The sequence below is a fragment of the Pelophylax lessonae genome, assembly GCF_965119305.1.
Source record: "Pelophylax lessonae genome assembly, chromosome: 5".
NCBI classification, from domain to species: domain Eukaryota; kingdom Metazoa; phylum Chordata; class Amphibia; order Anura; family Ranidae; genus Pelophylax; species Pelophylax lessonae.
This window is the reverse complement of record NC_138772.1, coordinates 495,396,047-495,420,342: the sequence shown is the minus strand read 5'-3', so window position 1 is coordinate 495,420,342 and position 24,296 is coordinate 495,396,047.

Sequence of the window (24,296 nt, the reverse complement as noted above, 5' to 3'; positions counted from 1 at the left end):
GGTCTGTGGTTTACAGATGACAGGGCGGGTCAAAAAAAGGAAGGGGTGTGGCCTTGACAAGAAGGGGTGGGTCATATTTAAATTAGGGGGTGCCCAACTTTAGTCAGGCCTAGGGCAGCACAAAACCTAAATACACCACTGTACTCGGCGTGACATCTTTTACAATACACCAAAAAAAAAAAAATGGGCTAACTTTACTGTTTAGTTTTTTTTTAAAAGCAGTGAAATGCATTTTTTTCCCAAAAATTGCGTTTGAAAGACCGCTTCACAAATACCGCGTGACAAAAAATATTGCAACTACCGCCATTTTATTCTCCAGAGTCTTTGCTAAAAAAATATATATAATGTTTGGAGGTTATAAGTAATTTTCTAGGTAAAAATAAAGATTTGAACTTGTAAACAACGTGTCAGAAATGAGCTCGGTCCAGAAATGGTTAAGTAATCATCAGGCCTAAAATGTGTATTTAAAAAAAAAAAAAAGTTGGGCAGGAGGTGAGATGTCCATCCGTGTGGGGAATTGATTGTTGGGGCCCCTTTTCAGTGCTCTTTGGTGCCCTTTCATGGTATCATTCCACCATGGCTTCCTGGTGACTTCTGTGCTTAACATGGTATCATTCAACCATGGCTTTTTGAGTTCACTGGGAATTGTCTTGTTGGGTTTTTGCACATGGTATCATTCTACCACGGCTTCCTGGTGACTTGAATCATGGTATTGTTCCACCACGGATTGTTTAGTCACTGGAAATTTTCCTCCAACATCTGACTTTTCACATGGTATCATCATTCAACCATAGCTTTTTGAGTTCACTGGGAATTGTCTTGTTGGGTTTTTGCACATGGTATCATTCTACCACGGCTTCCTGGTGACTTGAATCATGGTATTGTTCCACCACGGATTGTTGAGTCACTGGAAATTTTCCTCCAACATCTGTGTTTGCACATGGTATCATTCCACCATGGCTCCCTGGTGATCTCTGTGCTTGCACATTGTATCATTCCAACACGGCTGTGCTGTTAAGTCACTGGAAATTTACCTCCAACGTCTGTGTAGGCACATGGTATCATTCCACCATGGTTTACAGCCATTCACGGCCCATGCTCTACCAACTGCACTGAATACTAACGAAACCATTATTGTATTTATACCCCCCATTTACAAAGCTTTCCAACTTATGGAGACTCAAATTTGACATTTTAAACTCAAAACCAACATTAAAATCTTTCTTATTGGCTTGTATATCGCTTCCCAATCCTTCCGGCTCTATAAACTGTCCAGAAACTTAAATTATTTGCATTCTACCAACCCTGAGCTGACAAAATTCATTACCCAGAATCCTTTGCGAAGATATGCAAATGAGCTGGTGCATCCAGCTAACTGATAACTGTCACCAGTGTGCTTATGGCAGCACTTCGCCCCAACCTGCATTTTTTCAAACGGCTGCTGCTGTAACTGATCACATGCGGCACCATGGCAACGGCAGGTCTGATCAGTTAATTAGATGGCTCCTTCCTCAGCTGGGAATGATTGGAGGATCTGTATTCTTTCTATCAATTCACAAACTTGGCCCAAATTTTTTTTTTTACTAATATGAAAGATGATGTTACTTTGAGTAAATAAATTCATAACATGTTACTCTTTACCACTTGCCTATTAGGCCTATTTTTGACATTTGGTGTTTATAAGCTAAAATCAGTTGTTTTTGCTAGAAAACTACTTAGAACCCCCAAACATTATATATTTTTTTTTAGCAGAGACCCTAGAGAATAAAATGGAGATTATTGTAATATTTTTTATCACACCGTATTTGCGCAGCGGTCTTCCAAACGCAATTGTTTTGGAAAAAATTCACTTTTAATAAAAAAAATAAGGAACCAGTAAAGTTAGCCCAATTTTTTTCCATAATGTGAAAGATAATGTTACGCCGAGTAAATAGATACTCAACATGTCATGCTTCAAAATTGCGCACGCTCACGGAATTTCTACAGGTTGCTATCTTAGAGTTACAGAGGAGGTCTAGGGCTCAAATTATTGCTCTCGCTCTAACGATCGCGGCGATACCTCACATGTGTGGTTTGAACACCGTTTACATATGTGGGCGGGGTTTCCGTGTGCGTTCGCTTCTGCGTGAGCTAACGGGGACAGGGCGCTTTAATTTTTTTTTTTTTTTACTATTTATTTTATTTATTATTTTTTATTTTTACACCGTTTTTTTAAAAATTGATCATTTTTATTTCTAATACAAGGAATGTAAACATTCCTTGTAATAGAAATAGGCATGACAGGACCTCTTTTTTGTGAGATCTGGGGTCAAAAAGTCCTCAGATCTCACAAGTACACTAATAAAGATAGAAAGGAAAAAAAAAAAAAGGGACCTTTAAGCCGTTTGCTTGGCAACGACGTTTGCCGTTGCTCCGGTCCTCCAAGACAATAGAGTCGAGTGAGGGCAAGCTTGCCCTCACTCGACATCCTGTCTGTGAGGATCCGGGACCCGATCGTTTTCCTGGCTGCCGGCGGGTCCGGTAAGCGGGGAAAAGGACCGGGACGCGGCGGGAGGGGGGGGGGCACCCCTTCCGCCATCCCGGAGGGTGATCTCGCGGTGAATCCGCCGCTGGGACCACCCTTATCGGAAAGCCGATCGCCTGCAGTTTAAAAAAATACCAGGGTTATGGCAGCTATCTGCTGCCATAACACCGGTATTTAGCTTTAAACTCAGGACGTATATATACTATTGCCAGATGGGAGGTGGTTAAAATTGCCCACACTCATGGAATGGCGCCAAACTTCAGTACCTAAAAATCTCCATAGGCTACGCTTTAAAAAATGTTTACAGGTTACCAGTTTAGAGTTACAGAGGAGGTCCAGTGCTAGAATTATTGCTCTCACTCTAACATTCGCTGGGATAACCCACATGTGTGGTTTGAACGCCATTTACATATGTGGATCCGACCTACGTATGCGCTTGCTTCTGTGTGCGAGCACGACGGGACAGGGGCGTTTTCATTTTTTTTGTTTATTTTATTTTAATTTTTTTGATTTTTACACTGGGGGAGGGGCCAGGAGAGTCGGCGAAGGACCCAAGAAGAGGAGGATCTGGGCTGCTCGGTGCAAAACCAACTGCACAGAGGAGGTAAATATTACATGCTTGCTATTTTTAACTAAAAAAAAACCTGATACTTTTACTTTACAAATATCATGTTGTGGTTCTAGGTAATTTGTATGGAATTTGTTAATGATAACTAGAAAAGCAGAAAAATAGATCCCCTGGAGTCAGCAACAATAGACCCCCCCCCACCACAATAGATCCCCGCAGCAACAATAAATCTTCCCTGCAAAAATAGAAAAAACAGTAAGGCCCCTTTCACACTAGTGCGACTTGTCCCGCGATTTTGGACCGCAAAATCGCATGACAAGTCGTTTTCCATTATTTTCAATGAGCCCCATTCATATCAGTGCATTTTGAAGTCGCACCGACTTCAAAGTAGTTCCTGCACTACTTTGCCACGATTTTAATGCGTTTTAAAGGCATATAGCCTTGCCATTGCTTTCAAAATCGCGACAAAGTCCTGGCAAAATCGCAGTAAAATCGTGTCGCATAAGTGTGAAAGGGGCCTACAATAGATACCCTGCAATCAGCAACAATAGCCACCCAGAAACAATAAATGCTCCCCTGCAACAATCGCCCCCCCCCCCCAATAAATCCTCCCCTGCAACAATAGACCCCCCCCCCCAACAATAGCCCCCCGGGAACAATTGGAGTACCTGAGTGTCTGTGAGTACCTGCGAGTGTCTGTGAGTGTCAGTGAGTACCTGTAAATACCTGAGTGTGTGGGTGTGTCAGTGAGTGTAGCGGCATACCAGAGGGTAAGAAAGTAGAGTAAAGGCCCGTACACACGTACCGATCGTCGGCATACAAACGTCGGTGGACGAAGGATCTGCCGATTGTACGCGTGTTAGTATGGTGCCTCCGACAGATGTCTGCGCACAATCCGCGGACAAAAGTCTTTCGTGCAAACATGAAAATATTTGTATGCCGACACCAGAACGGACGATTGTTCGCCTGTCAGTACACAATTCGCCCGACAGACCGCAGATTTGCAAGACTGGGCATGCTCAGAAAATAGAAAACACAGGGAAAGTTAACCATTACATGACATCACTTCTGCAGTCAGCGGACAAAATTCTTGTGCTGTCCTTGTGCTGTCTTTGCACTTTTCAGCAGACACCGACATCCCGGGGAGAAAAGAGGAACATTTGTAAGCCGACCATCGGTACGTGTGTACGGGGCTTTAGGAAGCTAGAAAACAGCCACACAGATAGACTTAAATTACTGAATCCCCATTAGATTCGATTAGTAGGTACAATGCCCGGCAGGTGTGGAGATGCGATTCGGTGTACATCTTGTGGTATGCATACGTTCCTCGATCATGCGATCGAGGGCGAATAAAAATGCACAAAGTGTAAGCACGTTGTTTCCCTGGAAGCTCAGGTCCTGAATCTAGGGAAGCAGCTGGCAACACTGAGACGTATGTCCATACTGAAGGAGAGCTGGGATCGTACCCGTCAGGTGCAGGCTGGGGCCTGCACAGAGGTGGGCGGAGAGACGGAGGTGCAGGCATCAGAGCAGAGTAGATGGGTGACAGTTAGGAAGGGTAAAGGGGAAAAAGGCAAGGAGGCCGATCCTGGGCTGAAGCACCCCAATAAATACGCCTCGTTGCGTGATGTTGGGGAAACCAGTCAGGGACCAGCATTGCTGGAGCAGAACGACGCCCCTAGCTGCCAGGGGAAGAACTCCTCCAGTGAGGCCAGGAGAAAGGGAAAGGAAAGACAGGTGCTGGTGGTAGGGGACTCAATTATTAGAAGGACAGACAGTGCAATCCGTCACAAAGACCGTGGGCGCCGAACAGTCTGTTGTCTACCGGGCACTCGGGTTCAGCACATCGTGGATTGGGTGGACAGATTACTGGGTGGGGTACACTTGGGTACCAATGACATAGGCAGAGGAAGATGGAGAGTCCTAAACAATTTCAGGGACTTAGGCGCTAAGTTGAGGAGTAGGACCTCCAAGGTAGTATTTTCAGAAATACTACCTGTACCTCGAGCCACACCAGAGAGGCAGCGGGAGATTAGGGAAGTTAACGAGTGGCTGAGGAGCTGGTGTAGTAAGGAGGGTTTCGGGTTCCTGGAGAACTGGGCCGTCTTCTCAGTCAGCCACCGGCCCTTTGGTAGGGACGGATTGCACCTAAATGGGGAGGGTGCAGCCGTACTGGGTGAGAGGATGGCCATAAAGTTAGAGGGGCTTTTAAACTAGGTAATCGGGGGGAGGGTACAGTTGTAGAATTAGCCAGCGGGGAGCAAGATTCAGAGGGCACAAATGGGGACATTAGTGGAAAGGTGTTTAGAGTACCTAAGGCCAGGGTGGCTATGGGGAAAAATCACAAGAGCAGCCTAAAATCAACATCAAACGAGGATATATGTAACCGGTCAAAGCTACGAGGTTTGTATACCAATGCCAGAAGCCTGGCTAACAAGATGGGAGAGCTGGAGCTCCTGATGTTTGAGGAGGACTTAGATTTTGTGGGGATAACAGAGACTTGGTTCGACAACTCTCATGACTGGATGGCGACCATTCCGGGGTATTCCCTTTATCGTAGAGATAGAGAAGGTAAAAAAGGGGGAGGGGTATGTCTGTATATTAAGAACAGTGTACAGGTGGGTCGTGGCTTGGATGTAGAGCGGAGGATGGGAGCGCAGCACCCATCCTGCTACCTAAATATCGATCAGACTCACCTCCGGGACTCTCATCGGTGATCCGGTACATCCCTGGTACTCACCCATGCCTTCAAAACGCCGCCCGCCGGCCACCTCTAAGACCTTGGCTCCTTCGGCCGCATGCTCTGACGCCATCTTTGTGGAGCAGCTTCGTGCACTTCTTGCTGGCATGGCGGCAACTCAGGCCTCTGATTCCTCTCCTGGCGCATCGACTCCTGCGGTGGGACCTGACACGGAGGTCATTCTTCACACCATCGAACACAGCAAGACGTCCCTGCTGGTGAGGATTGACCATCTGGCGGAAGAATGCAACCTCATCCGCAACTACTTGGACAAGATCAGGGGGCGCCTCACCGAGGCTGAGCAGCGGGTCTCGGCCGCTGAGGACATCTCTACTACACACTCTGACCTCCTTGACAGATTGCAATCTAAAGTCGATCTCCTTATGGCCAAAGCTGATGACGCCAAGAATCGTATGCGGCGAAACAACGTGCGGGTCCTGGGCCTGCCAGAGGGAGCGGAGGAAGCTGCTCCGGCTGAGTTCGCCGAGCACTTCTTTAAGGATCTCTTGGGAATGATGGAGGTGTCCCCCACCTACGTGGTGGAGAGGGCTCATCGAGTCCCCACTGGTAGGGGGATTCCGGGTGCCCCCCCAAGACCCTTCCTGGTCCGCTTCCTGAACTACAGGGACAGGGATAGGATCCTTGGCGAGGCCCGCAAACCTCCTTTCCTGCGCTTTGAGAATGCTGCTGTACACCTATATGCTGACTTCTCGGCTGATCTACAGAGGAAACGCAAGTCTTTCACAGATGTCCGTCGCCGACTACGGGAGAAGGGAGTGCAATACGGCATGCTCTACCCAAGTCGCCTGCGGGTCACTCATGGCGGAGTGGTGCGCTTCTTCAATACACCGGAGGATGCTGATGCCTGGCTCTTGCGTTGAGGCTCTGGTGGTACTCTGGGGGTCCCCTGCTATCTTCCCTCTCCTTTTGTCCTTCCTCTCCTTCCCCCCCATGATCACTACATGGCCTCCCTCTTCGTCTTCCTCACTACGGGTGGATACCTATTGACTGTTTGACGCCGGATTCCCCTTCCTTTTTCCTGCACTGGCCATCCTGTCCTGTACTGTTTGCCATACCCCTGCACTTGATCCCTTGCTTAGGGAGCTCCCGAAGAGCGTGCTCATGGTTTTTTCAACCCCTTCTTCTTTTATATATTTTGTGTTTTTTGCCTTTTTCTTTTATTTTTCACTTTTGGCCTGTTATTCCACAGCTCGGACCTTTGAACTGGCACGGGGTGGGGCTGCTACCCCGCGGACTGCTTTTGGGCCCGTGGTCTGACCGACTGAACGGTTTATTTTCCTGGCCTGCGCCAGATGATTGCTGCCTAGGCTTTTTTCTAGTCAGTGGAGCGTTGAGTTAAATTTTGGGGATGAAGTCGACCTGAAGCACGGTTGCTTCCTGGTCGACAGGGAGTCTTATGTTATTTTTGTCTTTTTCTACTTTTGATTTCTTGTTTATGGCTGCATACCCTCGTTACACCGTACAATTTTATGTCTACTATGCTGCTTCACTGTTTTATGGTCTTTCACTGTGGGACGAAATCTGGGCTCTGTGCCTCACTGGGATTGGGTGTGATGGGTGGCGTGGTTGGTCTCCTGCCTGGCCTCTGGCTCCCCTCCCTTTGCGCTTCATCCTCCTGTTTAATGCTCCCCCTTGCTCCATGGCGGACCAAATTAAAGCGCTGTCTTGGAATGTGCAGGGCCTGAATAATAAATTTAAACATGCGCTCCTCTTTAAGTATCATCAGTCCTCCAAGCCACATGTGGTCTGCCTCCAGGAGACCCATTTAACGGGGAGTGCTGTATTGGCCCTTCGTAGATGGGCACCTTAAAGACCACAACATACAGGGGTATACAATGTACGGTTAACAGCAAACACACACACGCATCATAGGTTGAACTGGATGGACTGATGTCTTTTTTCAATCTTACAAACTATGTAAATAAATAGTTCCCCCAAGCAACAATAAATCCTCCGCTGCAACAATAGCCCCACCCACAACAAAATGCCTTCCAGCAACAACAATAGGTTCACCCCAGCAACAATAGATCCCCCAATAGCAAGCATCAATAGGCCCTTCAGCTCACCCCACTGACCCAGCACCCCTTTGCTATTGCATACATTCAGACTGGAGGTGCCAGAACTGCTTTCCCCCACGTTCCCGCTAAAAAAAGCCCTGCACTTAACAATAAATAATGTACACCAAGCTGGTATATTTTCAAATATATGCTTTACATAACCAAGATGACTGCAACATGGGAGAGGAATGCATCTTGTAACTCGAAGCGTTTCTTGAATGCTTTCACTTGCTCATCTTGCTGGTGGTAAATCCAAGTATCCCGGGGTGACTGAGCCCATTAAGCTCCACCTATAACTGAAAATTCGACTTTTGGATAGACTGACACATTTAGGTCTCATTCACATGGGGAGCTTACCCCGGTAGTCTGTGAATGAGCCGTGTCTTTTAGCGGCGCGCGCTCGCCCCCTATTGGCTCCCAGGCTAGTGACGTACTGGTACGTCACTTTGCCTGGGAGGGGCTGACCGTATATAGTCGGGGGGGGCGGTCGGCAAGTGGTTAACCACTTTACCACCGGAGGATTTTGCTGTCTTACGTCCAGGCCACTTTTTGCGATTCGGCGCTGTGCGACTTTAACTGACAATTGCGCGGTCGTGGGACGCCGTACCCAAACGAAATTTACGTTCTTTTTTTCCCACAAACAGAGCTTTCTTTTGGTGGTATTTGATTACCTGTGCGATTTTTACTTTTTGCGCTATAAACAAAAAAAGAGCGTTTATTTTGAAAAATTATTTTTTAATATTTTTTTATATGAAATTCCCCCCCAAAAAATGTAAAAATCAAAATTTTTTTACATTTTTGGCCAATTTGTTTTCTGCTACCTATGTTTGGTAAAAAAAATCACAATAAGCGTATTTTGATTGGTTTGCCCAAAAGTTATTGCGTTTATTAACTAAGGGAAAGATTTCTGTCATTTTTGGTGGGTTTTTTTTAACGAGTAATGGCAGCGATCTGCGATTTTTTTTTTTTTTTTTTTGCGGGACTGCGACATTGCGGCGGACAGATCGGACCCTTGACTGACATTTTTGACACTTTTGGGGTTACCAGTGACATTACTGCAGTAATCAGTGCTATATATATGCACTGTTACTGTAAAAATGACACTGGCAGGGAAGGGGTTAATTTTATTGGAGAGGGAGGGGTTAATGTATGCCTGGTGCTTACTGACGTGTGTGGGGGGAGGTGACTGAGTGAGTCAGGGACAGATCGCATGTTCAGCTATGCTGAACACTGCGATCTGTCACTAAGGGTCACTGAGGAGATCCGCCTGTTTACACAGGCGGGCGGATCTCCAAACTAGATTCCCCGACGATCGGGGAAGAGCAGTGGCGATCGCCGCCGCTCCTCCCCTGGCCCGACTCCCGCTGTGAATGAAAACAGCGGGAGCGCGCCTCTGGCAGCGCGCGAGCGCCGCCTACAGGGGGAGGAGTCCAGCGACGTAGTACTACGTTGCTGGCCGATAACTAACCACTTTGCCGCAGTACGTGGTTAAGTGGCAAGTGGTTAAAGACATGGCCCATTCACGGACTACGGGTGTAAGCATCCATGTGAATGAGGCCTCAAGTCCACTTCTGGACCGGGCCTATTTCTGAAACTTGTTGTTTACAAGTTAAAATAATTTTTTTTTTTTGCTAAAATTGGAAACGATCAGGCGGCTGTGCACTTTCACACACCTTGGAAGCACTGGAGAGCACCAGCAGGGGGCACCAGAGGAGGAGGATCGGGGCTGCTCTGTGCAGTACAATTGCATAGAGCAGGTAAGTATAACGTGTTGCCCTAATGTTGTATAGCGCTGCGCAAACTATTGTCACTAAATCCTGTATAATCATAATAATAACATAATGTATATTATATATATATTTTTTTTTACAATCAATTTTTATTAATCTGTAAAGAATAACGATACACAAATTAATAAGCAGTAGTTGATAACATTGGTGTAAACTTCAATACAAGGAAGGGTCAGTAACTTTTTATAAAAAAATTTGATATCCCTGATCATCCCACCCCAGACTCAGCGGTGCGGCTACGCTTTAAATTTTTTTTTTACAGGTTACCAGTTTAGAGTTACAGAGGTGGTCCAGTGCTAGGATAACCCACATGTGTGGTTTGAACGCCGTTTACATATGTGGATCCGACCTAGGTATGCATTTGCTTTTGTGTGCGAGCACGACGGGATAGGGGTGTTTTAATTTTTTGTTAATTTTATTTTAATTTTTTTATTTTTACACTGGGGGAGGGGCCAGGAGAGTCGGCGAAGGACCCAAGAAGAGGAGGATCAATGAGGCTGCACTGATGGGTGAAGGGGAATGACAGGACCTCTTTCTAGTTGCTGGCAACCATTTTCTAGCTTGACCTGTGTAACGCCATTTTCTTTCTTACAACTGTGACTTGTAATGACTTGTTTCAGTTAAGGTTACTTTAAGTCTTTAGTTAAACATGAACAATGACCTAAGTAAATCACCCGATATGTTCTGACATTTCAAGATTCAGATACATCCCCACTTCCTTTGTACCTAACACATTCTGCTTCCTTTTATTCTAAGTTGAGCTATAGGGTCTAGACAAGGCGTATTTTGCAATTTCTAACGAACATTCTGTATTAACCCATTGTTCAACTTTTGTGAGAACTTGACTCTTCCTGAGAGTATCCACTCCCCCTCCCAACTGTATTTCCTGTTCAATACTGTGTATAATAGTTACCCCGCTTTGCAAATAAAGTTAAGAATGTTTTAGACTGAGCAGTGGTTGCACGTGTTTTCTTTAACAGGATAAAACATTCTCCAGAGCTCTGCTGTTTTTGCATAGAACAGACTAGACGTTGCTATTAAGTCAGGGACTTAACTTTTGAGTATACATTTAAGGTATCTAGGGTGAATATAAAGAGAAATCACCAACAGATTGGGGGCTACGTCTGGGATCGGAGAGAGAGCGGCCATCACGGGTCCAAGGATTCACCGGTCTGGGTAAGGAGATATTTTATTTTATCTGTTTGCCTGTCCGGTGGGACTTGGCCGTTTGGCCCTGGTTCCGTTCTTTGAGCCATAGACACCAAACGCTCAGGGAGCGTGTTGGATAATAGAGCAGCTCTGGGAGATGCTCTGGATCTTTACATATATATATATAGAAGCTTCAGGGAAGCTTGAATACTAATATATATATATAGAGGCTTCAGGGAAGCCAGAATAATATTTTTCAGGGAAAGATATTATATGTTAGGTTGTTGAACCTGAATACGTTCTGGGAACGTATCGAGACAGTGTCTCTGGGAGACACAGGATTTGTCATTTATAAGGAAAGACAATATCCGGGGCTTCTGGGAAGCCCAGGGGATTTTTTCTCGAGAAGAATCCCGTTCCTCTGGGAGGGACAAATAAAACGTCTCTGGGAGGCGTTGAAGCTGTCTTCAACAAAGACAGTTTTTTTATTTGGGTTTCAGGGAAGCCCAGGGGGTTTTAGGAAAACCCCGTTCCTTTAGTGAATAATAAATAGATGTCAGTCTGTTCTGTGTAGAAAACAAATACTTTCCTTTTCTTGCTTCTATCTTTCTATCGCATAGAAACTGTAAGATTTAGAGTATAAGATAATTTGTTTGTGTGATCTAAAAAAGCTTATTTAGTAAGTAGATAAGTTCGTTCATCACGTGATTATTTTGTTATTTCATTTGAAAATATTGTCATATTGTATTGGAGTATTATATTGCTGGTTTGACATATATGGGAACTCTGTCTATAATTATATATGACTTGTAAAAATTGCGCCTGCTGACTGTTAATATAACACTGATAGCGACAGTTTCATTATTACTGTAAAAATTGACTGACCGATCGTAGGTTATCAGACAAATCAAGATAAATGTTTATTATGTGTATTGTTTGTTTGTCTATAATGGTAGGAAAGCCTTCTTGATAGCCACAATACCTGGGAGTATAAGGTGTAATATACATACACCAAATGGCTTTTCATGAGGGTTTTTAACCATAAAGAGGGTCTAAGGACCCAGATACATTTAAATGATTTTGTGAATGTGTAAATCTTAGAGACATGTTTTGTTTATGCTTTTGTGAAATTATACTGAAGGTTTAGGTCTGATGCTGGCCATACATGATACAATTTTCTTACAATTTTCAGTGCGGTTTTCTTGAAATTTACCTTCAGCTATGTAGTACAAACCTCTGCCTAATTGAATACAAATGAATGTGTTTAATTTTGACCTCTTATGTGGTTTGTGGTGGATCTAACAGAAAATTGTAAGATAAAGAGTTGTCCGAACATGTATGGCCAGCCTTAGAGATATTAGGATACAAGTAACTCTTCTAGTAAATGTTTAGTTGTAATATAAAGTACATGGAAAAAGTGGGGAGAATTGGTTTATTTATGCCCCGTATTAGTACAATTAAAAAAAAAAAAAAAAAAAAGCTACGTAGAGCTATTAGAAGTGAAAGTGAAAGTCTTTAAATACGTAGATATAGACCACAGCGATTGCCTATAGACAGAAGACGGGTGAGAATTTGGCGTTTTTGGGCAGTGAAGTGTCATTGCTGAGTAGCACAGTCTTAGAATTCAAACATTTGCCGTTAATTTAAAGTCACAGTACATGTTAATTGTAAAACAGCAAGTTTCTGATTGGGCTACTAAAACTTTGTAAGGTTTTCAAAAAAGCCATAACAGAGAGCGATGTGGCTGGCTCTTTTGATCTGTCTAAAGAAAAGCAGCCTGTCAGGGCGCATTTCCAAGGACCTTATCAGAAGAGGCAAATCAAAGAGTAGGACATTTTCAACATAGGTCCCCCTATAATAATAATATTACCTTACAAATACCCCTGACCACACCTGCACCCCACGGTTTCATTCTCCAAGGCAGGAGTAGTTTTCTTCGTAATGTCAGACAAGCAGAAAATGTTTCTGTGTCAGATGCATTTAAAACTACTACATTTCCTTACACGAGGGGAAAAGAGGGGGGGTCACTTCTGCAAATGAACGGTCTCAGCATTCCTACACATATGCAATTATTTTTATAGAATTTTTTAGAAGTTTTGCCATTTATACAATTGTGCCCATCCTGTATGAGCGTAGTAATAATGAATAAAAACACTATTTTATTAAAAAAAAAAAAAAAAGAAAAGAAAAAATATAAATTGCCGTTGTCGGCAGGATATTTTGAAGTTATTTTTTATAGAATTATAGATAATGAAAAATTATATTTGGCAAATGGTCTCCTATGTGAAGGGGAGCCTTCCTGCAAAATTTTGAAAATTGGCTACTTGCCAAGAAACCGTTCAAATGTCATATCATTATTCCTGTTATAGCTATGGAATTTATTTTTGGACAGAAAGAGTTACCGCAATTAGTGTGACCATTGGACCCTGTTGGCACAGAGCCAAAAGTTTCAAATCAGATTAACTTTTTATCTGATTATAGTTCTTGAATGATATTTTAGGGGTACCCTCTATTGAAAGAGGGGAACCTCTGGCCAGATTTTTGTTTAGAACGGTTTAAAAAAAAAAAAAAAAAAAAAAAGTTTTTTGGAAAATTGGCACTAAGCCAAAAAGTTTTTTTAGTTCTTTATCTGATCATAGCATGCAAGTGGTATCTGATATGCCATCTCTACTGACAACCATACCATCCGATGCTACCCACTGTACAGTGATTGGTTTAAGTAGTATGTTTTTTTCAAGCGTCCTATTGGACGAGGAGACACAGCCATCTTTGTTTCTTATTTTTTCAGTCCAGGTAACTTACCTGGTGTAGAAATGCCTTAGGGCCAAGTAGACAATTCAATTGTCCGCTCTATAGTTCTCCAGACCATGCAAGAGGGGATGAACACCTGCTCATGCGTCAGTCCCGCTACAATATGTATATGACATATGTAGTCACTCTGTGGAGGCCAGTCAGAGCGAGTGAGTTTATTGAAATGTACATGTATGTGGACACCATGGGCCGGATTTAAAGAAACTGCAGCTTCAAACCTCTATGACGTGTTTCAGTTTCGCCGCGTTCAAATCAATTAACTGGCGCTGCGGCGAATTGGCGAGTAAAACAGCAATAATGAATTCCGCCGTCAGCGGGATTCACTTACGATCGCGGCTTCGCCAATTCGCAAACTTATGTCTTCGTGCTTATAGCAGTTTCACATAGCGATGTGGGCTAGTGGATTAGTGCACACATCACATGTCTGTAATTCATCTCCCTCTGCTGTAGGTTCGAGGCTTACCATCTCCACCTACTTTTTTTATTTTCTTTTTTTGTTTATATTGCTAAAATGTAACGGATTACATCATATATATTGCTAAATAATGTTACACTCAGAAGCGCTTGCAAGCTTACACCATTTTAAGTGTTTTTTTGATCTTGTCTGTGTGTCGAATCGATCTTATGAAGGAAAGTACCAAAGGCAAGTGACCAAACCCCTACCCTACTTCAGGGCAAGATGAAACCTCACAATTTTACCATGGTCTTCTTCCCACATTCCATACAATGTTTAGTTCTTTAGCTATATGTGCTTTTTAGCCTTAACACACTCCATTTTTTCCACCATACAGCTTTATTCTGCACAATAGCTAAGTGCTTTGCAACTTCACTGCAGTTCACAACGTCATGGGTTCAAATCACATCACTACACTTGGGATCTCTTTTCACTCTCATTTTTTTAAACAGTTTTTTTAAACTATCTTGAATTTGGGGGGGGAGGGGGGTGTCCTACCCAAATTTCAAGCACATCAATGGAAACAACACAATTTTGATTTTATGAGTGTGGTCCTAGTTTTATCGAGATGCAATTCTTTACATATTTACCATGGTTCTTACAATTTCTTGACCAATAAACATAGGTGTCTGATATTGGACTCTCTCCATATTTCAACAACACAGACCCTCATAGTCCAACACTACATTTGCCTCACACCTCAACACAACACTGTCACATCCCTACTCTACATTACAACCCCTCACATCACCAGTACAAGCAGCATGCAAAGTGCAAAACTCCGGCCTTGGCAGCTTAATGGGCCATACACTAACAATTTGTCTAGACTTTTTCCTGTAGACTTAACCAAACCATATAATAGAAGCTCAAACCTCAACACTTTCAATTTGGATGCAATCAGGCAGGCCCTTGCACTACATAGAAAATGTCAATCGGAAGGATAAAGTCTTCTCTAAATCTTACAGTGTGGATGGCCCTTTTGTCTGTAGGCACCCACACAAAACAAAAAAACACATGTTCAATTCTAATGTATTTATTTATTTGAGAATGACAGCAGAAGGAGGGATGCAGCAAAAGAATATTGTCACTCTCCAGTCCGTGTGCCTTTACAGCGCCAGACCACGATCTTTGCTCCATGGCTACGGGATTCTGATGTCTTCCACAACTTCCGGCAGAGTTCAGAATCCATTCTGCACCTCTACCAGCTCATAGGGGACAGGCATGGCAAGGTTGCTGGGCAGCTTCCAAGCCACTTTCGAAGTTCCAGGGTGTTCATGTTGGTCATTGGCCATGTGCCTTACCAAATATCCACTGACCACAAAAGAAAATGAGTGGAGTCCATCAAGGTGGGTTTCTACCACCTACACCCGCAAGCAGTACCACTCCTGGAAAAATAAAACAAAGGATAAGACATTTCATAATGAAAATCACATCTTAATGCCTGTTTGCTTCATTCTGAACTTCATTTAATTTCGACATCACGAGTGAAATAACACATTTTATGCCAACTTACACAAACCAGAAATCATTAATGTAAACATTTGAATACACACCTGTGACGCCAGACAGCCCATCACCACAGGCTTCCCATGGTACGTGCCATGATTCCAAGATGTTGATGTTCTGGAAAATTACAACACCATAAGATACCAAGCAGCCGTTCATGTTATCAATAACTACACAGGTGGCATAGACACAAATAAACACCTGCCAGCTCTTCTCAGCCCTTTACACTATTCACAATACCAACATGTTTATGGTTAGAGGTGCATGTTTTTGCTCAAGTAACACAATTTTACCAATGTTGACTACACTTTATCTACAATGGCAAGTGTCATTGGCAGATGATAATCACCCTCTGTCTCCCTGTGAGTGGCACCTCTGCTAACTAGCTAATTAATACACATGCCCTATCTTGACCGGTTACAGTACTTACATGTAAAGTGGCTAGCAACCAGGGTATTCCGGGTGGCCATACCGGCAGCGGTGCTCCGCCGCCTGGGGGCCGCCGGCTGACGGACCTCTGGCTCCCTCTCCTCCGTCAGCTCCCAAGAATCATCCCGGGCAACGCACATGTTGTGCAACACGCAGCACGCCAGGATGATCTTGGAAGCCTTTGTAGGAGAGTACAGGAGTTCACCCCCAGGCCGGGCCAAGCAGAGAAACCGGGACTTGAGAAGACCTATGGTCAACTCAATGATACTCCGGCTTCTCCGCAAGACCCTGTTGTAATTCCTCTCTGCTGGGCCCTGGGGGTACCTGATTGGAGCCATCAGCCACGTCAGCTGCGGGTAACCAGCATCCCCTGAAAAATAAGAAAAATATACATTAGTTATTCATATCATGTGACTTTAGATGACTCCTCAAAATGGGAGACAATTAGGCATTTTACTAAACAACCTGCTCGTCTGTTTGCAAAAAATCATATGAAACATCTCAACTCTGTCTAACTGCCTAAATCACTAATACAAATGGGAAAAAGGACACACAAAGTGGTGGGTTTCTCTTGCAAGTTACAACTTGGCCCCTATTTTGTTCCTATTACATTAGCCTAGGTCTTACTTCTGGAATATATCTGCAACTAGAGTGAGGAAACCAATATTGACTCACTTATGCAAAGTACTTTGGGGATATGGCAATACCATTGGAATCATTTGTCGGTTTTCTTTGGGTGGCTAGAGGACACCATTTACACATTGGTTAACCACCTTCATTGGACTCAAAGATAGTGTTGAGCGAACACGGACTGTATTATTCGTGTTCGTACCGAATAATTGGATTTTTTGTACCCGAACACGGACACGGACACTTTACTGTATGTTCGGGTAAAAATCCGTGTTCGGTCGTTTTATTTCCGGGTTTTGCATGCTTTGGCGCTCTTTTCATGGCGGGCTTTCAACAGCCAATCAACAATCGTTTAACTGGTGTGCCTTAAGCCATCCCAGCCATGCCTGCAAATGTCTCAGTAGCTGTGATTGGCCGTCTGAAGCATGTGACCAAGTCTTTATAAGTTCGAGGCAGCCGCAGCGGCGTCATTATGCTGCTTAGATTCAGGGACAGAGCACACATCAACGTGCTGGCTGCTGATTAGGGAAAGATAGGCAGGAAAAAACCATTTGTGTCCGGATAGAATTGAGGGACAGGTCGGAGTGTTTAGGCAGGGCGAGTTGTAGGCATTTTAGGGATAGAGTCTGCTGAATTATAGGGTCAGTGTCTTCTACAAACTACAATCGATATTGCTGTGTGGGGGGTGGGGTCTGCACTCAATCCTGATCTACGATCTCTTCTCAATCCTGTTAGGGACAGAGTCTGCTGAATTTTAGGGAAACTGTGTTCTACAAACTACAATCGATATTGCTGTGTGGTGTGGGATTGGAGATAGGCAGGTGTCAGTGATCCACATCCATTTTTCTGTGTGTGAGCTGCAGTGAACACAATCTTTTTGGGCTGCAGTGAACACAATCTTTTTGGGCTGCAGTGAACACAATCTTTTTGGGCTGCAGTGAACACAATCTTTTTGGGCTGCAGTGAACACAATCTTTTTGGGGTGCAGTGAACAAAATCTTTTTGGGGTGCAGTGAACACAATCCTTTTTGGTGTGCAGTGAACACAATCTTTGTGGGGTGCAGTGAACAAAATCCTTTGTGGGGTGCAGTGAACACAATCTTTTTGGGGTGCAGTGAACAAAATCCTTTTTGGGGTGCAGTGAACAACATCCTTTTTGGGGTGCAGTGAACATAATCTTTTTGGGGTGCAGTGAACAAAATCCTTTGTGGGGTGCAGTGAACACAATCTTTTTGGGGTGCAGTGAACACAATCTTTTTGGGGTGGAGTGAACAACATCCTTTTTGGGGTGCAGTGAACAAAATCCTTTTTGGGGTGCAGTGAACAAAATCATTTTTGGGGTGCAGTGAACACAATCTTTTTGGGGTGCAGTGAACACAATCTTTGTGGGGTGCAGTGAACACAATCTTTTTGGGGTGGAGTGAACAACATCCTTTTTGGGGTGCAGTGAACAACATCCTTTTTGGGGTGCAGTGAACACAATCTTTTTGGGGTGCAGTGAACACAATCTTTGTGGGGTACAGTGAACAGAATCTTTGTGGGGTGCAGTGAACACAATCTTTGGGGGGTACAGTGAACACAATCTTTGTGAGGTGCAGTGAACACAATCTTTGTGGGGTGCAGTGAACACAATCATTGTGGGGTGCAGTGAACTCAATCTTTGTGGGGTACAGTGAACACAATCTCATACTTCTGAAGGTTTGAGGGTGCTGCCTGTTCCATACTCCCCCTACTCCTCATCTAGCCTTTTAGGGGTACAAACAATAGTAATTGGGGCCTAGTGTGGTTGTGTACGTGTGATATACATACACTTTTTTGGGATCATATTTTCTATTCCGCTATTTAATCAAAAACCTTTGGGGATCAGTTAAATTGGGGGATAGTCTGTGTTGGTACGTGTGAGAGAGATCCACCTTTCCAAGTTGTTGGGGTTCATCTCATACTTCTGAAGGTTTGAGGGTGCTGCCTGTTCCATACTCCCCCTACTCCTAGCCTTTTAGGGGTACAAACAATAGTAATTGGGGCCTAGTGTGGTTGTGTACGTGTGATATACATACACTTTTTTGGGATCATATTTTCTATTCCGCTATTTAATCAAAAACCTTTGGGGATCAGTTAAATTGGGGGATAGTCTGTGTTGGTACGTGTGAGAGAGATCCACCTTTCCAAGTTGTTGGGGTTCATCTCATACTTCTGAAGGTTTGAGGGTGCTGCCTGTTCCATACTCCCCCTACTCCTAGCCTTTTAGGGGTACAAACAATAGTAATTGGGGCCTAGTGTGGTTGTGTACGTGTGATATACATACACTTTTTTGGGATCATATTTTCTATTCCGCTATTTAATCAAAAACCTTTGGGGATCAGTTAAATTGGGGGATAGTCTGTGTTGGTACGTGTGAGAGAGATCCACCTTTCCAAGTTGTTGGGGTTCATCTCATACTTCTGAAGGTTTGAGGGTGCTGCCTGTTCCATACTCCCCCTACTCCTAGCCTTTTAGGGGTACAAACAATAGTAATTGGGGCCTAGTGTGGTTGTGTACGTGTGATATACATACACTTTTTTGGGATCATATTTTCTATTCCGCTATTTAATCAAAAACCTTTGGGGATCAGTTAAATTGGGGGATAGTCTGTGTTGGTACGTGTGAGAGAGATCCACCTTTCCAAGTTGTTGGGGTTCATCTCATACTTCTGAAGGTTTGAGGGTGCTGCCTGTTCCATACTCCCCCTACTCCTAGCCTTTTAGGGGTACAAACAATAGTAATTGGGGCCTAGTGTGGTTGTGTACATGTGATATACATACACTTTTTTGGGATCATATTTTCTATTCCGCTATTTAATCAAAAACCTTTGGGGATCAGTTAAATTGGGGGATAGTCTGTGTTGGTACGTGTGAGAGAGATCCACCTTTCCAAGTTGTTGGGGTTCATCTCATACTTCTGAAGGTTTGAGGGTGCTGCCTGTTCCATACTCCCCCTACTCCTAGCCTTTTAGGGGTACAAACAATAGTAATTGGGGCCTAGTGTGGTTGTGTACGTGTGATATACATACACTTTTTTGGGATCATATTTTCTATTCCGCTATTTAATCAAAAACCTTTGGGGATCAGTTAAATTGGGGGATAGTCTGTGTTGGTACGTGTGAGAGAGATCCACCTTTCCAAGTTGTTGGGGTTCATCTCATACTTCTGAAGGTTTGAGGGTGCTGCCTGTTCCATACTCCCCCTACTCCTAGCCTTTTAGGGGTACAAACAATAGTAATTGGGGCCTAGTGTGGTTGTGTACGTGTGATATACATACACTTTTTTGGGATCATATTTTCTATTCCGCTATTTAATCAAAAACCTTTGGGGATCAGTTAAATTGGGGGATAGTCTGTGTTGGTACGTGTGAGAGAGATCCACCTTTCCAAGTTGTTGGGGTTCATCTCATACTTCTGAAGGTTTGAGGGTGCTGCCTGTTCCATACTCCCCCTACTCCTAGCCTTTTAGGGGTACAAACAATAGTAATTGGGGCCTAGTGTGGTTGTGTACGTGTGATATACATACACTTTTTTGGGATCATATTTTCTATTCCGCTATTTAATCAAAAACCTTTGGGGATCAGTTAAATTGGGGGATAGTCTGTGTTGGTACGTGTGAGAGAGATCCACCTTTCCAAGTTGTTGGGGTTCATCTCATACTTCTGAAGGTTTGAGGGTGCTGCCTGTTCCATACTCCCCCTACTCCTAGCCTTTTAGGGGTACAAACAATAGTAATTGGGGCCTAGTGTGGTTGTGTACGTGTGATATACATACACTTTTTTGGGATCATATTTTCTATTCCGCTATTTAATCAAAAACCTTTGGGGATCAGTTAAATTGGGGGATAGTCTGTGTTGGTACGTGTGAGAGAGATCCACCTTTCCAAGTTGTTGGGGTTCATCTCATACTTCTGAAGGTTTGAGGGTGCTGCCTGTTCCATACTCCCCCTACTCCTAGCCTTTTAGGGGTACAAACAATAGTAATTGGGGCCTAGTGTGGTTGTGTACGTGTGATATACATACACTTTTTTGGGATCATATTTTCTATTCCGCTATTTAATCAAAAACCTTTGGGGATCAGTTAAATTGGGGGATAGTCTGTGTTGGTACGTGTGAGAGAGATCCACCTTTCCAAGTTGTTGGGGTTCATCTCATACTTCTGAAGGTTTGAGGGTGCTGCCTGTTCCATACTCCCCCTACTCCTAGCCTTTTAGGGGTACAAACAATAGTAATTGGGGCCTAGTGTGGTTGTGTACGTGTGATATACATACACTTTTTTGGGATCATATTTTCTATTCCGCTATTTAATCAAAAACCTTTGGGGATCAGTTAAATTGGGGGATAGTCTGTGTTGGTACGTGTGAGAGAGATCCACCTTTCCAAGTTGTTGGGGTTCATCTCATACTTCTGAAGGTTTGAGGGTGCTGCCTGTTCCATACTCCCCCTACTCCTAGCCTTTTAGGGGTACAAACAATAGTAATTGGGGCCTAGTGTGGTTGTGTACGTGTGATATACATACACTTTTTTGGGATCATATTTTCTATTCCGCTATTTAATCAAAAACCTTTGGGGATCAGTTAAATTGGGGGATAGTCTGTGTCGGTACGTGTGAGAGAGATCCACCTTTCCAAGTTGTTGGGGTTCATCTCATACTTCTGAAGGTTTGAGGGTGCTGCCTGTTCCATACTCCCCCTACTCCTAGCCTTTTAGGGGTACAAACAATAGTAATTGGGGCCTAGTGTGGTTGTGTACGTGTGATATACATACACTTTTTTGGGATCATATTTTCTATTCCGCTATTTAATCAAAAACCTTTGGGGATCAGTTAAATTGGGGGATAGTCTGTGTTGGTACGTGTGAGAGAGATCCACCTTTCCAAGTTGTTGGGGTTCATCTCATACTTCTGAAGGTTTGAGGGTGCTGCCTGTTCCATACTCCCCCTACTCCTAGCCTTTTAGGGGTACAAACAATAGTAATTGGGGCCTAGTGTGGTTGTGTACGTGTGATATACATACACTTTTTTGGGATCATATTTTCTATTCCGCTATTTAATCAAAAACCTTTGGGGATCAGTTAAATTGGGGGATAGTCTGTGTTGGTACGTGTGAGAGAGATCCACCTTTCCAAGTTGTTGGGGTTCATCTCATACTTCTGAAGGTTTGAGGGTGCTGCCTGTTCCATACTCCCCCTACTCCTAGCCTTTTAGGGGTACAAACAATAGTAATTGGGGCCTAGTGTGGTTGTGTACGTGTGATATACATACACTTTTTTGGGATCATATTTTCTATTCCGCTATTTAATCAAAAACCTTTGGGGATCAGTTAAATTGGGGGATAGTCTGTGTCGGTACGTGTGAGAGAGATCCACCTTTCCAAGTTGTTGGGGTTCATCTCATACTTCTGAAGGTTTGAGGGTGCTGCCTGTTCCATACTCCCCCTACTCCTCATCTAGCCTTTTAGGGGTACAAACAATAGTAATTGGGGCCTAGTGTGGTTGTGTACGTGCGAGATACATACACTTTTTTTGATCATATTTCCTATTCCGCTATTCAATAAAAACCTTTGAGGATCAATTGAATTGCGGGATAGTCTGTGTCGGTACGTGTGAGAGAGATCCACCTTTCCAAGTTGTTGGGGTTCATCTCATACTTCTGAAGGTTTGAGGGTGCTGCCTGTTCCATACTCCCCCTACTCCTCATCTAGCCTTTTAGGGGTACAAACAATAGTAATTGGGGCCTAGTGTGGTTGTGTACGTGTGATATACATACACTTTTTTTGGATCATATTTTCTATTCCGCTATTTAATCAAAAACCTTTGGGGATCAGTTAAATTGGGGGATAGTCTGTGTTGGTACGTGTGAGAGAGATCCACCTTTCCAAGTTGTTGGGGTTCATCTCATACTTCTGAAGGTTTGAGGGTGCTGCCTGTTCCATACTCCCCCTACTCCTCATCTAGCCTTTTAGGGGTACAAACAATAGTAATTGGGGCCCAGTGTGGTTGTGTACGTGTGATATACATACACTTTTTTGGGATCATATTTTCTATTCCGCTATTTAATCAAAAACCTTTGGGGATCAGTTAAATTGGGGGATAGTCTGTGTCGGTACGTGTGAGAGAGATCCACCTTTCCAAGTTGTTGGGGTTCATCTCATACTTCTGAAGGTTTGAGGGTGCTGCCTGTTCCATACCCCCCCTACTCCTCATCTAGCCTTTTAGGGGTACAAACAATAGTAATTGGGGCCTAGTGTGGTTGTGTACGTGCGAGATACATACACTTTTTTTGATCATATTTCCTATTCCGCTATTCAATAAAAACCTTTGAGGATCAATTGAATTGCGGGATAGTCTGTGTCGGTACGTGTGAGAGAGATCCACCTTTCCAAGTTGTTGGGGTTCATCTCATACTTCTGAAGGTTTGAGGGTGCTGCCTGTTCCATACTCCCCCTACTCCTCATCTAGCCTTTTAGGGGTACAAACAATAGTAATTGGGGCCCAGTGTGGTTGTGTACGTGTGATATACATACACTTTTTTGGGATCATATTTTCTATTCCGCTATTTAATCAAAAACCTTTGGGGATCAGTTAAATTGGGGGATAGTCTGTGTCGGTACGTGTGAGAGAGATCCACCTTTCCAAGTTGTTGGGGTTCATCTCATACTTCTGAAGGTTTGAGGGTGCTGCCTGTTCCATACCCCCCCTACTCCTCATCTAGCCTTTTAGGGGTACAAACAATAGTAATTGGGGCCTAGTGTGGTTGTGTACGTGCGAGATACATACACTTTTTTTGATCATATTTCCTATTCCGCTATTCAATAAAAACCTTTGAGGATCAATTGAATTGCGGGATAGTCTGTGTCGGTACGTGTGAGAGAGATCCACCTTTCCAAGTTGTTGGGGTTCATCTCATACTTCTGAAGGTTTGAGGGTGCTGCCTGTTCCATACTCCCCCTACTCCTCATCTAGCCTTTTAGGGGTACAAACAATAGTAATTGGGGCCCAGTGTGGTTGTGTACGTGTGATATACATACACTTTTTTGGGATCATATTTTCTATTCCGCTATTTAATCAAAAACCTTTGGGGATCAGTTAAATTGGGGGATAGTCTGTGTCGGTACGTGTGAGAGAGATCCACCTTTCCAAGTTGTTGGGGTTCATCTCATACTTCTGAAGGTTTGAGGGTGCTGCCTGTTCCATACCCCCCCTACTCCTCATCTAGCCTTTTAGGGGTACAAACAATAGTAATTGGGGCCTAGTGTGGTTGTGTACGTGCGAGATACATACACTTTTTTTGATCATATTTCCTATTCCGCTATTCAATAAAAACCTTTGAGGATCAATTGAATTGCGGGATAGTCTGTGTCGGTACGTGTGAGAGAGATCCACCTTTCCAAGTTGTTGGGGTTCATCTCATACTTCTGAAGGTTTGAGGGTGCTGCCTGTTCCATACTCCCCCTACTCCTCATCTAGCCTTTTAGGGGTACAAACAATAGTAATTGGGGCCTAGTGTGGTTGTGTACGTGTGATATACATACACTTTTTTTGGATCATATTTTCTATTCCGCTATTTAATCAAAAACCTTTGGGGATCAGTTAAATTGG